This window comes from Hemicordylus capensis, chromosome 1 (genome assembly GCF_027244095.1).
Source record: "Hemicordylus capensis ecotype Gifberg chromosome 1, rHemCap1.1.pri, whole genome shotgun sequence".
NCBI lineage: Eukaryota > Metazoa > Chordata > Lepidosauria > Squamata > Cordylidae > Hemicordylus > Hemicordylus capensis.
This window is the reverse complement of record NC_069657.1, coordinates 13,208,707-13,221,010: the sequence shown is the minus strand read 5'-3', so window position 1 is coordinate 13,221,010 and position 12,304 is coordinate 13,208,707. Positions and strand designations below refer to the sequence as shown.

At 47.0% G+C, this 12,304-nt stretch overlaps 1 pseudogene; it reads right to left on the bottom strand.

Annotated features, from left to right (window-relative positions):
* Positions 1-797: 797 nt before the first annotated feature.
* On the bottom strand, positions 798-1,140 carry LOC128340546 (60S ribosomal protein L30-like; annotated as a pseudogene).
* Positions 1,141-12,304: the final 11,164 nt, after the last annotated feature.

The window sequence follows — 12,304 nt, the reverse complement described above, 5'->3', positions numbered from 1 at the left end:
AGCCATGCGGTCTAAGGATGGTCACCACTCCGGTATGGGCCCATCCCTGCAAGAAGAGGCACCAGGGTGATGACATTGTTAGACAACATGGTTGCCAGCAAAGGGAGGCAAGCCAGCGAACCAAGTGGTGGGGAAATAGCCAGGCAGGGGCCACAGAGGCAAGGGGCTGTGGGGTGTGTGTGTGTGTGGCTGTAGAGGTGAGCTCCATTAGCAGCAAGAGGTGCCCACTCTGGCAAAATGGGGGATTGTTTTGTTTTAGAATTACAGTCAGAAAATATTTGTAGATTTCTGTTTTGTATTTCTTAGTTTTTAGATTTTTACTTAACTTTTAAGTCGAAACTTTTAACACTTGTAACTTTTAAATATGGTTTTCGCTTCTGTGAGATTTAGAGTAGTTTAGTGTTCTGCATTTTGAGGATAATTGAACTTGTAGGAGTTTCTTAGGCTTCACTGAACTTCTGCACATGCTGCCACCAGAAAAGGGTGGGGGGGAACTGTAACACCTCCATTATACTTTAGACACTTTTCAGTCTCTCACAGTGTTGGTAAATGCAGCTTTGCTTGCTTGGTGTGAGTAGGGAAGTGACAGAATTCACACAGACCAGAGGTTCAAAACAAATGAACACGAATAAAAGTTATTACAAACAGACGTTTCTGAGGTTTTGTTTATCTGTACAAGGCTGTAGGGTGTGTGTGTGTGTGCGTGTGTGTGTGTGTGTGTGTGTGGAGATTGAGAGAGAGAGATATTTGTTACCAGTTTTATTACATGAAATTAAAAGTTCTGCAGAATTTACTTCTCAGTTGGTTTGCTTTGGCATGCTCCTAATGATGTCAGAATCACCTGGGCCAATGATGGCCAGCGTACATACTCTGTAGTACTTTCCACAAGCTGTACCCAATTCAGTATTGTTGCCAATATAGTGGTGCATGTCAGTTTTGGGCAACATAGCATAGTACTCTATTTCTGATTTCCTTAGAGCAGGACAGTTGTTGGCTAGGATGAGCAACTTGGCTTTGCTCTGCCAGATCTTTTTCTAGAGTCTGCTTGTATCCCAGTACATATTCACCACTTGTCATAACCTGCTGAAATCCATACTTTATGGAGTCAAGGGACTTTTTCGTCTTCTTGGCAGCCACCATTCTCGTGGCTCAAGTCCTGCCTACCATTACCAGAGAGGCAACTCCAAGATGGCCGGGCAACGAGGAAAAAGCTAGGGTATCGAACTTGCTGTGGTTTCAAGGTTACCCTTTACTTTGTTGCAAGGTACTCCTTAGCCTTTAAATGACAGTCCAAACCAAGCACTTCCACAGAAAGCCAGCCCTTATTTCAGGCTGTCTTATTCTTTGAGTCACAGAGCATCTCCTCTTTGAGACTGTCCCTAACCAGACTCAGACCCCCCAACTAACCCTCAACTGACTTTCTCACTCTCTGTCGAGTATCAACTCCACCAGCGGATTCTTTTGATTGACAGCTCGGCAAAGTTCCAACCACATTTGCATAAAAGCACAGTGCGTTAGCCCCTCCAATGCCAGTTCATCACAGCTTGGACTTTTAACTTGTATTAATTTTTAAAATTGTTTTATATTATTTTGTTAATGTTGTGAGCTGCCCTGAGCAGTAGTGTACTTGAAAGGCAGGGCATAAATATTTTAAATAAATAAATTAAATTTATGCTTGTGTGCAGGGGTTCCCAAATTTGGATCCCCAGATGCTCCTGGCCTTCAACCAGTGTGGTGTAGTTGTTAAGAAGAGTGTTGGTCTGGGACTGGGGATACCCGAGTTCAAATCCCCCATTCAGCCATTAAACTCACTGGCTTTCCAGTCACTTCTCTCCCAGTCACTTATCTCTTAGCCTAACCTGCCTCTCAGGGTTGTTGTGAGGATAAGCATAACATGTACACAACTGCTCTGGGCTCCTTGGAGAAAGAATGAAATACAGATGTAAAGATAGAGAGATAAATAAAGGCCTTTGGCCTTTGTGCCTGGAGATTATGGGAGTTGAAGTCCTGCAACATCTGGGGACCCAAGTTTGAGAAGCCTTGATAAATAAGAACAGCCCTGCTGGATCAGGCGCAAAGTCTATCTCGTCCAGCATCTTGTTTCATACACTGGCCCACCAGGGCACTTTCTAGACAATACCCTAAAATGGGGTCAAGACATATCTCGGAAGTGTGCTTCCACACTTCCTGTGCTGTGACACTGCAGTCCCTACACGGACAGCAGGGTGCCGTTCACATTTCCAATGTTTCTTGTTTCGAATTTAATTGCTGTGATATAGAGCTAGGAGGACGTCGCATATCTGGCGTAAAAAGGTTGCTGTTTTTTCAGGTTGTTACTTTCTGCGAGACTGCTCCTCCTGCTGTTTAAGTTTCAAATGAGATTTGCCTGAACGGAGGCATTTTGCTGCTGTTGAGCAGCTAGCTGGAAAGTGCCCAGATGCTTCTGGGAGGCCCACAGGCAAGAGAGGAAGGGATGCCCCCCTCCTCCTGTTGCTCCCCTGCAACTCGTATTCAGAGGCATCCTGCTTCTGAACCTGAAGGTCGCCTATGGCCATCAAGCCTAGTAGCCACGGTCCCCCATGGATAGACCACCTGTCCGCCATGGATTTGTCTAAGGTAGTGTGAGGGATAACATTAAACCAACAAAAAATGCCTTCTCATATAGCTGAACGCACCAATAATAACATATGCAGAAACAATAAACAATTTGTAAAGGAGGTCTAGATAAGCCGGGCAAAAACTGGGGCTGCAGGGGGAAACGGGCAAAGTCACGTATCAAAATGAGTGGCAGATGACAGATATGCTTCGTCAGATGCAACTTCAAAAGGAGATGTAAGAATCCTCAGTGGCAAAAGTCCGATACCATGAATACGGAAATAAGGATATAAAGTCATCAACATGCTGAACGCAAAAAGTCCGTCAAAAACACTGCCATAAGTAAGATGAACTTAGTCAAAGGTAAAGCCCTCTGCATGCCCTTGTAGAAAGAAAGCAATCTTGATAAATCAGTGGAAGTCCAGCGGTGAGAGCGCCTCTGGTTGGGCTAAGACAAAACAGCGACCCTGAGATGTTTCAAGGCTGAAAGTTTTGTCAAACAGGGGCGGCAGCTGATTATCCAGCTATAAACGTTTCAAAACTTCATGGTGAAGCATCATACACACTGACACCCCCCCACCGCACAACCCACTAGGCAGCCTGTGTGCTCTGCACACATCCCCTCAGTTCTGGATCTGTCCCTGAGGGAAGGTTGCCAGCAGATTCCTTTCCTTGTGCGGCACACATTGGTCCTGAAGTGCTGCTCTGAGGGCGATGGATGGATGGGTTAGGGTTGCCAACATTCTGTTGCCCCAATATGGGATGGGGGGGTGGCATCTGGGGCAGGGCCATCTCAGGGGTGGGGCCATTCATAAAAACCGATTGGCTGCTACCCAGGCCAGCATAGCCTTCATATTTTTTTTAACCCTGTCCTTCCTGCAAGAAGTTTAGTGCAGTGTGCATAGTCCCCTGGAAAGGCAGAAAAAGAGGGGAAAAAACACTTTCCTCCTGGGAGAAGGTGGCAGAAGGAAGCAGCACTTTCTCTGTCTCTCTATCCCCCTCCCTCTCCGCCTCCCACCCCTCTTGGTTCTGAAAAAGCCCTTTGCTGCTTCTGCACCTTAAATGTCCCAGCTAATCCAGGACTGTTGGCAAGCCTAGGCGGGGTGCATCTTTCTGCCCTGCTGGGGCAATAATCTGCCTGAGACAACTGCCGCACTTTATCTCATGAAAGAGCCTGGGTATCATAATATTCTTCTCCAGCTACACTTCAGGCTGTCAGTTACTTGGCTTAGGAACACAGGAAGTTGCCTTCCTGGATCTCTTCAATGGGATCCTCTTCAATATTAATATATGCCACCAACTGTTTTCAGAATGCTTGTGTGTTACGGAAATTGTTTTTTCCCTCTGGAAACAAGCATGCAACAAAGAAGGTAATCAATCAAACAAAAACTCCTCCAGCAAGGGTTCTGCTTGTTGTAGAGCAAAACGACTTTCACACTCTGCTAAAAAACAAACAAACCCAGACACAGGAAACAACAGGTTTAAACTGGCTCGGTTTATGCAACCGGCTCACGTGATGCTGGAGAGCACTGCCTTATGCATGTCAAGTAAGTCACTCAAGCCAGTTACTGGAGGCAGGTCATGCAAGTCATGACTTGCAGCCCAACCTTTGCCTTAGTACAGTTAATTTTTAAATCCAGTGTATGGTGCATCTGCTGATAATGCGGATGATCTGCAAGCTCCAGTAATGAAAGTCAAGGAGCAAGGTGAAGAAATGGGACTACGACTAAATGTCAAGAAGACAAAACTAATGACAACGGGTACAGCAACCAGCCTCAGAATGGATAATGAAGGCATTGGTGATGGGTAGCTTCTGCCTTTTAGGAGCGACCATCAACAGTCAAGGATCCTGCAGTCAAGAAATATGCTGCAGACTAGCATTCGGTGAGGTTGCAATGAAGGCCTTAGAAAGGATATATAGATGTCGTGACGTGTCTACAAAGAGTAGAATCATTTGGACCCAGGCTCGGACTGGCCCACAGGGCAAGAGGGCATATTCCCGGTGCGCCCCACCTGCAGGGTGCCCCTGCACCCCAACTCCCACCCTTAATTACCCATTATTCTCAAAATTCGGCACCCTCCCCACATACATTCCACCACCCTCTCAGTGCCCCCAGTCCGGCCCTGTTTGGACCATGGTTTTTCCTGTGACACTCTATGGATGCGAAAGCTGGACTTTGAAGAAGCAAGATTGAAAAAGTATTGACGCTTTTGAACTTTGGTGCTGGAGAAGACTTTTGAGGATACCATGGACAGCCAGGAAAACAAACAAATGGATCATAGAACAAATCAATCCAGAATTTTCACTCGAGGCACAAATGACCAGGCTCAAACTATCATACTTTGGACACATTATGTGAAGATCCAACTCCCTTGAGAAGTCCACAATGCTGGGGAAAGTTGAAGGAAAGAGAAGAAGAGGACAGGGGCGTAACAAGGTTGGAGTGGGCCCAGAGACAAGATTTTAAAATAGCCTCCTCTTCCTGGTTGGAGGGGCTTCGCCTGCCCATCCTTTGCCTGTCTATGGCCTCGGTAGCCCCAAACAGCAGCAGTGGTTGCCTGGACCCTTCCTTGCTGCTAGTGCTGCCATGGCCGCTCATTCCCCTCAGGCTGCTGACAGGCTCGGGCCGGTCCCTCGCCCTTCCTTCTGTGTCTCTTCCCCTTCCCTTCTTTTTCTCTTTCTCTCTCCTCCACTCGCTCTTCCCCACTCTTCCCCCCTCCCTTCATGTTTTTTTTCCTCTCTCCCTCCCTCCCTGAGTTAACAGATTTTGTTCATCTTGTTTCCTCATGTAATTCACACAACATCCTCCTTCACACGCATCCTCCTTCTCCCCAATGCCCAATCAGGTGCTTCTGCTTGCAAACTCTGTCAGCCAATCGCCTCCTTTCTACCACGTCCCCACGCATGGCCCGTCTTGGAGAATTAATAACATAGATGTTTATAGATCACGTATAAGAGCATAAAATGAGTCCTGCTGGATCACATTAAGGGTCTTTCCAGATGGCAATATCTATCTATCTATCTATCTATCTATCTATCTATCTATCTATCTATCTATCTATCTATCTATCATCTTAAGGGGCAAGGTGTTGGAGAGCATTGTGGCATCTCAGCTCCAGGCAGTCCTGGATGAATCTGATGACTTAGATCCTTTCCAGTCGGGCTTCCCACCTGGATATGGGACTGAAACTGCTTTGGTCGTCCTGGTGGATGACCTACGCTGGGAGATAGACAGAGGGAGTGTCACTCTGTTGATCCTCCTGGACCGCTCAGCAGCTTTCGATACCTTCGACCATGGTATACTTCTGGGACATCTCTCTGGGTTGGGACTTGGGGGCACAGTTATATGGTGGATCTGCTCCTACCTGGAGGATCGTACTCAGAACAGAAGGTGGTGCTGGGGGATACCTGCTCTACCCCTTGGCCTTTGGCCTATGGGGTGCCACAGAGATCTATTCTGTCCCCCATTCTGTTTAACGTTTACATGAAACCTCTGGGAGAGGTAATCCATGGGTGTGGGCTGCGGTGCCATCAATAGGCTGATGACACCCAGCTCTACCCATCTTTTAAGTCAGCAGACACCAGGGAGGCAGTGGATGCTCTGAACTGGGGCTTGGAGGCTGTTCTGGACTGGATGGGGGCAAACAAGCTGAAACTTAATCCAGATAAGACAGAAGTGCTCTGGGTTGATGGAACTGATCATCCGAGTAATGAGGTAAATCTGGTCTTGGATGGGTTCACGCACCCTCTGAAAGACAAGGTCTGCAGCTTGGGGTTGCTTCTGGACCCGATGTTGTCCTTGGAGGTGCAGGTGGTGGCGGTGTGCAGAAGCACCTTTCACCAACTACAGCTGCAACCCTACTTGGAGAAGTCAGATCTAACCTCAGTCACTCATGCGTTGGTAACATCCAGATTGTACTACTGCAATGTGTTCTATGTGGGGCTGCCCTTGAAGAGTGTTTGGAAGTTCCAGCTGGTTCAGAATGCTGCTGCAAGGATGCTCATGGGTGCGGGTCATTTCATGAGTATCACACCCATCCTCATTCAGTGCTTTTGCACAAATTCCAAGTGTAACTTTACTCCCTGTATGCTTGCTGCTGCAAGCTTCCACACTATTTCCTAGCATGATCCAGAGCTGGTCTGGAGAGGAGAGTTAGTCTTGTGGTAGCAAGCATGACTTGTCCCCTTAGCTAAGCAGGGTCCACCCTGGTTGCCTTTCAATGGGATACCACATGTTAGCACTGTAAGATATTCCCCTCGGGATGGAGCCGCTCTGGGAAGAGCATCTTGGTTTCTAGTTCCCTCCCTGGCAGCATCTCCATGATAGGGCTGAGAGAGATTTCTGCCTGCAACCTTGGAGAAGCCGCTGCCAGTCTGTGAGGACAATACTGATGGACCAATGGTCTGACTCATTATATGGCAGCTTCCTATGTTCCTTTCGTGCACATGCTGGGCAGGGATTTTGTGTGATTTTTGCAATGCTAAGTGCCAGCCAACTCTTGCATTTCAGGAAGAACTAACTGTTCCCCCAGCAGTTGCCACAAGTGTAGTAATGAAAAGTAATTGGGACTGGGGATGATGGGAAATGTAGTCCAAGGGCACCTGGGGACCCAGGGTGAGGAACCTCTGCTCTGAAAGTTAACTCTCGGGAGGGGAGATGTTGATGCATCATCTCCACTGGACAGGTATAGCAGCGCCCTGGGCTGTGTAATGTACTCCCCACAGATATTCAAGGTGTATGTTCTTGACCAGCTTTTTAAAAAGCTCTAAAAACACATCTTTCCAGCCTGGCCTTCAGTGATTTTTAAATGGGTTTATATGGTTTTCAGTTTTAATTGGTTTTAAATGGCTTATTTCATTTTTTTGATCTGTTTTTATTTATGTGTACTGCCTAGAGCCATCTGGGTGAGGTGGTATATTTATTATTTATTATTTATTATTTCCATTTTATATCCCGCTCTTCCTCCAAGGAGCCCAGAGCGGTGTACTACATACTTGAGTTCCTCCTCACAACAACCCTGTGAAGTAGGTTAGGCTGAGAGAGAAGCGACTGGCCCAGAGTCAACCAGCAAGTATCATGGCTGAATGGGTATTCAAACCTGGGTCTCCCTGGTCCTAGTCCAGCACTCTAACCACTACACCATGCTGGCACTACGCTGGTATAAAAATGTAAAAAACAAATTTGCCATTTCACTCACTGTACCTGCTGAGGTACATTTTGGACCAGGCCTGACAATGGGGCAGGCACGCAATGTATTTGCATGGAGCCTGCAAATTCCTTTGAAGTCTGGGTAAAGTCTGGTGTTTATATTTTAATGTGCAAGAAAGAAACAAGAAAGCCCACAAAAGAAGCCCGGTTGCTCCTGCAAGTTCACAGAAACTGTCTGGGTCAATTTACATCTTGATTGATTGATTAAGTGATCTCAATTCAGTGTCGACTCTTAGCGACCACACAGATAGATTCTCTCCAGGATGATCTGTCTTCAATTTGGCCTTTAAGGTCTCTCAGTGGTGCATTCATTGTTGTCGGAATCGAGTCCATCCACCTTGTTGTTGGTCATCCTCTTCTTCTCTTTTCTTCAACTTTCCCCAGCATTATGGACTTCTCAAGGGAGCTGGGTCTTCACATATTTCCGAAGTATGCTAGTTTGAGCCTGGTCATTTGTGCCTCGAGTGAAAATTCCGGATTGATTTGTTCTATGATCCTTTTGTTTGTTTCCCTGGCTGTCCATGGTATCCTCAAAAGTCTTCTCCAGCACCAAAGTTCAAAAGCGTCAATACTCTTTCTATCTTGCTTCTTCAAAGTCCAGCTTTCGCATCCATAGAGTGTCACGGGGAAAACCATTGTCTAAACGATTCTATTCTTTGTAGGTGTGGAGTGGACACGTCACGGCATCTAAATATCCTGTCCAAGGCCTTCATTGCAACCCTACCAAGTGCTAGTCTGCGGCGTATTTCTTGTTGATTGTCAATCCTAGGTGCTGCTAATCCTTGTAGAAAGTAAATAGAAAAACAAAAGACCCACGATTCTTCTGGATACCCGGCTGGCTCTCAGCAATAATAGCCTTGGCTGTGGTCAGTTAATGTCTAAGTTTCTTGTAAAAAGTTCTCCCCAACCCGCACCGTAACTTTCTCTTGCCAATGCCATCTCAGATTTAAGAGCATTCGATTTATTACTCTTAGACAGTTGAAAGATGACTCCAGAAGAAAATAATGAGATAAAGCATACGTTTCTGCTCAATTCATGCCAGATGGCATCTTTGCTGCTGCACGTCCGTCTGCAAGCACCGAGGGACCTAAAAATGTGTGACTGTTTAGAAGCTACTTAGCCCCTATCCCAAGTGTATGTGTCGGGGGTGCAGCCTAGCTTAGAGACACCAACACAAAAGCTTAGCCCCACCCCAGCAGCCCCCATTCTGACAAAGGATCAGCTCACAGCTGGTGTGGTGGGAGGAGGAAGCACAGAATGAAGCCCCAAGCATCACAGGAAGTGAGCAGGTTTATTCATGTACTCTCTCTCCTTTTTATTTCCTCATTTCCCCCTCACATGGTGTAGTGGTTAAAGCAGGGCCGCACAACTTTGGCCCACCAGCTGTTTTCGGACTACAACTTCCATCATCCCCAGCCACAGTGGCCAATAGTAAGGGTCGATGGGAACTGTAGTCCAACATTTGCAGGAAAGCTGAAGGTGTACAGGCCTGGGTTCAAGTGTTGGACTAGCACTGGGCAGACAAGAGTTCAAATCCCTATTCAGCCATTAACTTCATTAGGTGACTGTGCTGGTCACTTATCTCTCCACCACCCCCTTACAGGAGCCCCACAAACGTCTAATTAACAAAACATGAAATGTCACAAAATAGACAAAATGCAACAGAGGGGCAAAAGCCAGCAGCTGTGTCTCCCTCTCTCTTCCCACCCTGCTGTGGCTGTGTGAGTCTCTCTCTCTCTCTCTCTCTCTCTCTCTGTGTGTGTTTTTGCCCCACCATGGCTGTAACTGCCTCCAGTTACAGCCCTGGCAAGGTGAAGAAAGAGAGAGAGAGAGACTCACACAGCCACAGCAGGGTGGGAAGAGAGATATAGCTGTGGCCATTTGCACCTGTCACCTACACCACCACTGGCCACCACTGTCGTCGTCCTCCTCCTCCTCCAGTCAGTCCAGTCTGACGTGGGGCTTGGGGGGTTGGTGCGGGGCTCAGGCACTTGCCCGGATTTGCCACCCGCTAAGGACGGCAGTTCCATTAGTTTCCGTTGTGTTGAATTCTAGATGGCAAGCTCCTTAAGAAGGATATCTGTCCTCTTGCACATTGATGGTGCAGTAGGGAATAATCACACAATGGTAGTGTGCACGGACCGTGTGTGGTGGTTCGGTCCGAATGAGGACTGAACCACCACTCCGCGAACTGATTCGTCAGACCGACTGGCTGGGCCGGTCTAACCGATGAACCAGCTCGAACCGGTTTGGAGCGGTTCGTAATCGAACTGCTCGAGCTGCCCAGTTCGTGGCAGACTGGTTCAGCCCAGAACTAGTCCGTGCACACCCCTACGTGGTGATAATAATAATAATGGGCAGGTGAACTTTATGATGTATGAAGCCGCAGCTTGTGTTACATAGATCCCCAAAGGCCTACATGCAGGAAGGGCAGGGATGGCCCTTTCATGAGGCAAGGTGACCCATTTGCATCAGGTGGCAGGACAGCCCCTCCTGTTGCCATCAGAGCAGCTCTGCAGCACAGATCTGCCCCTTGCAAACTTTGCACAGAGTGTCTCTGCTCATAGTCCGTGCACAGCTTGCAAGAGGCAGAAAGGGAGAAGAGGAGGCTGTTAGCAACCTTTCCCTGCCCTGCACTTCCAAAGCTTGCAAGGGTCGGTTTTGAAAGGGGGCTGGCCCTCACCAGGGGCATGGGGCAAGGCAGCATTTTGTACCTCCCCTCAGACTTCTCTGGGCCATCCCAGTGGAAGGGGCAAAATACCCCATCCCTTCAGCTATTTGTATCCTGGAAAGAAAGGATTCTTCTTGCTTCCAGTAACTGGTAAACTACCTGATCCATCAACTGTAAAGCACTCTGTAATTGAATAAGTGCGTCCCACAGAAAATGCTTTCATGTTTGCTGCCAAAATCAATTGATTGTCAGCTCAACGGATGCAAACACAGACGATTATTTCTCTTGTAAAGTCTTGTCTGCACTGTAGCTTACAAGTCCTTCAGATCAGCAGGTATCACCTTATGGCAGGGGTTCTCAGACATGAATCCAGTTTCCACTCTAAGGCGTGTGCATGTGTGCGTGCACACGTTCTGTTAATGTCTGCTCAGTTGATTTTAGATCCGGAAGGCCACATTCTGAATGCATGTGCGTGCACACTGCCTTGATACTGCCGCCCAGAAAAAAAAACTTATTCTGCGCACAGATTAAAAAAAAATTAGAGGGAACATTGCTTGGGTCCTCAAACGTTGAACTACCATGGTCATCATCCCCCCTCAGCCACTATGACAGTGGATGATGGGAGTTGTAGTCCATCAACCTCTGAAAAGTTGTAGCCCATCAAACCTCTCAACCCAAGTTTGAGAACCACTGCCTATAGCTCAATGGAAGAGCATCTGCTCTGCATGCAGAAGGTCCCAGGTTCAGTCCCTGCCATCTCCAGGTAAGGCTGGGAAAGACCTCTGGTCTAAAATCCTGGAGAGCTGTTTCTAGTCAGTGAAGACAATACTGAGCTAGATGGACCAAAACTCTGACTCAGTATAAGAAGGCAGCTTCTTACACTGGTTAGAGACTGAATAAAACGCCTTAGGCTTACGGCAGCATCCTGTGCTTTTATGTTCCTAGGGGATGGCTGGAAAGGCAAAGCTGGAGACCCACTGAGGGCTTTAGGAGAACTGGTCTTGTGGTAGCAAGCCTGACTTGTCCCCTTAGCTAAGCAGGGCCTGCCCTGGCTTCATATGAATGGGAGACTTGATGTATGAGCACTGCAAGATATTCCCCTCAGGGGATGGAGCTGCTCTGGGAAGAGCATCTAGGTTCCAAGTTCCCTCCCTGGCAGCATCTCCAAGATAGGGCTGAGAGAGATTCCTGCCTGCAACCTTGGAGAAGCCGCTGCCAGTCTGTGAAGACAATACTGAGCTAAATGGACCAATGGTCTGACTCACTATATGGCAGCTACCTATGTTCTTGCCCCTGCCAAACCTCTGGCTGAAAGTAGTATGAGGAGATACTGTAGTCTATGGTGTGAACCCTCATTCTACTATCATTTGTTTTGTTTGTTTTTCTATCCCACTCATCTTCCAAGGAGCCTGGAGCCCAAAGTAAAATGGTTACTTTTATCCTCACAACAACCCTGTTGGGGTTGAGCAATGAGTGACTGGCCCAGAGTCACCCTGTGAGTTTCATGGCTGAGCAAGGATTGCAACTCGCATTGTTCCAGTCCTATTTTATGTATGTATGCATTTATCTATCTATCTCTTTATTTGATATTTATGCCCCACCCCTCCAGTTTATGATTGCTTGGGACAGCTCACAGCATTCATACAATAAATACAATATAAAACAATTTATTATTATTAATAATAATAAATTTTAAAAAGTTAAAATACTCAGTTAAAACCACTTTTAAAACTTACCAATTTTATAAGTTCCAAATCAAAAGTTCTAAATATAAAGCTAGAAACTAAGAACTGAGAAATCTACCCGGTATAAGCAGCAGATGAGTCCT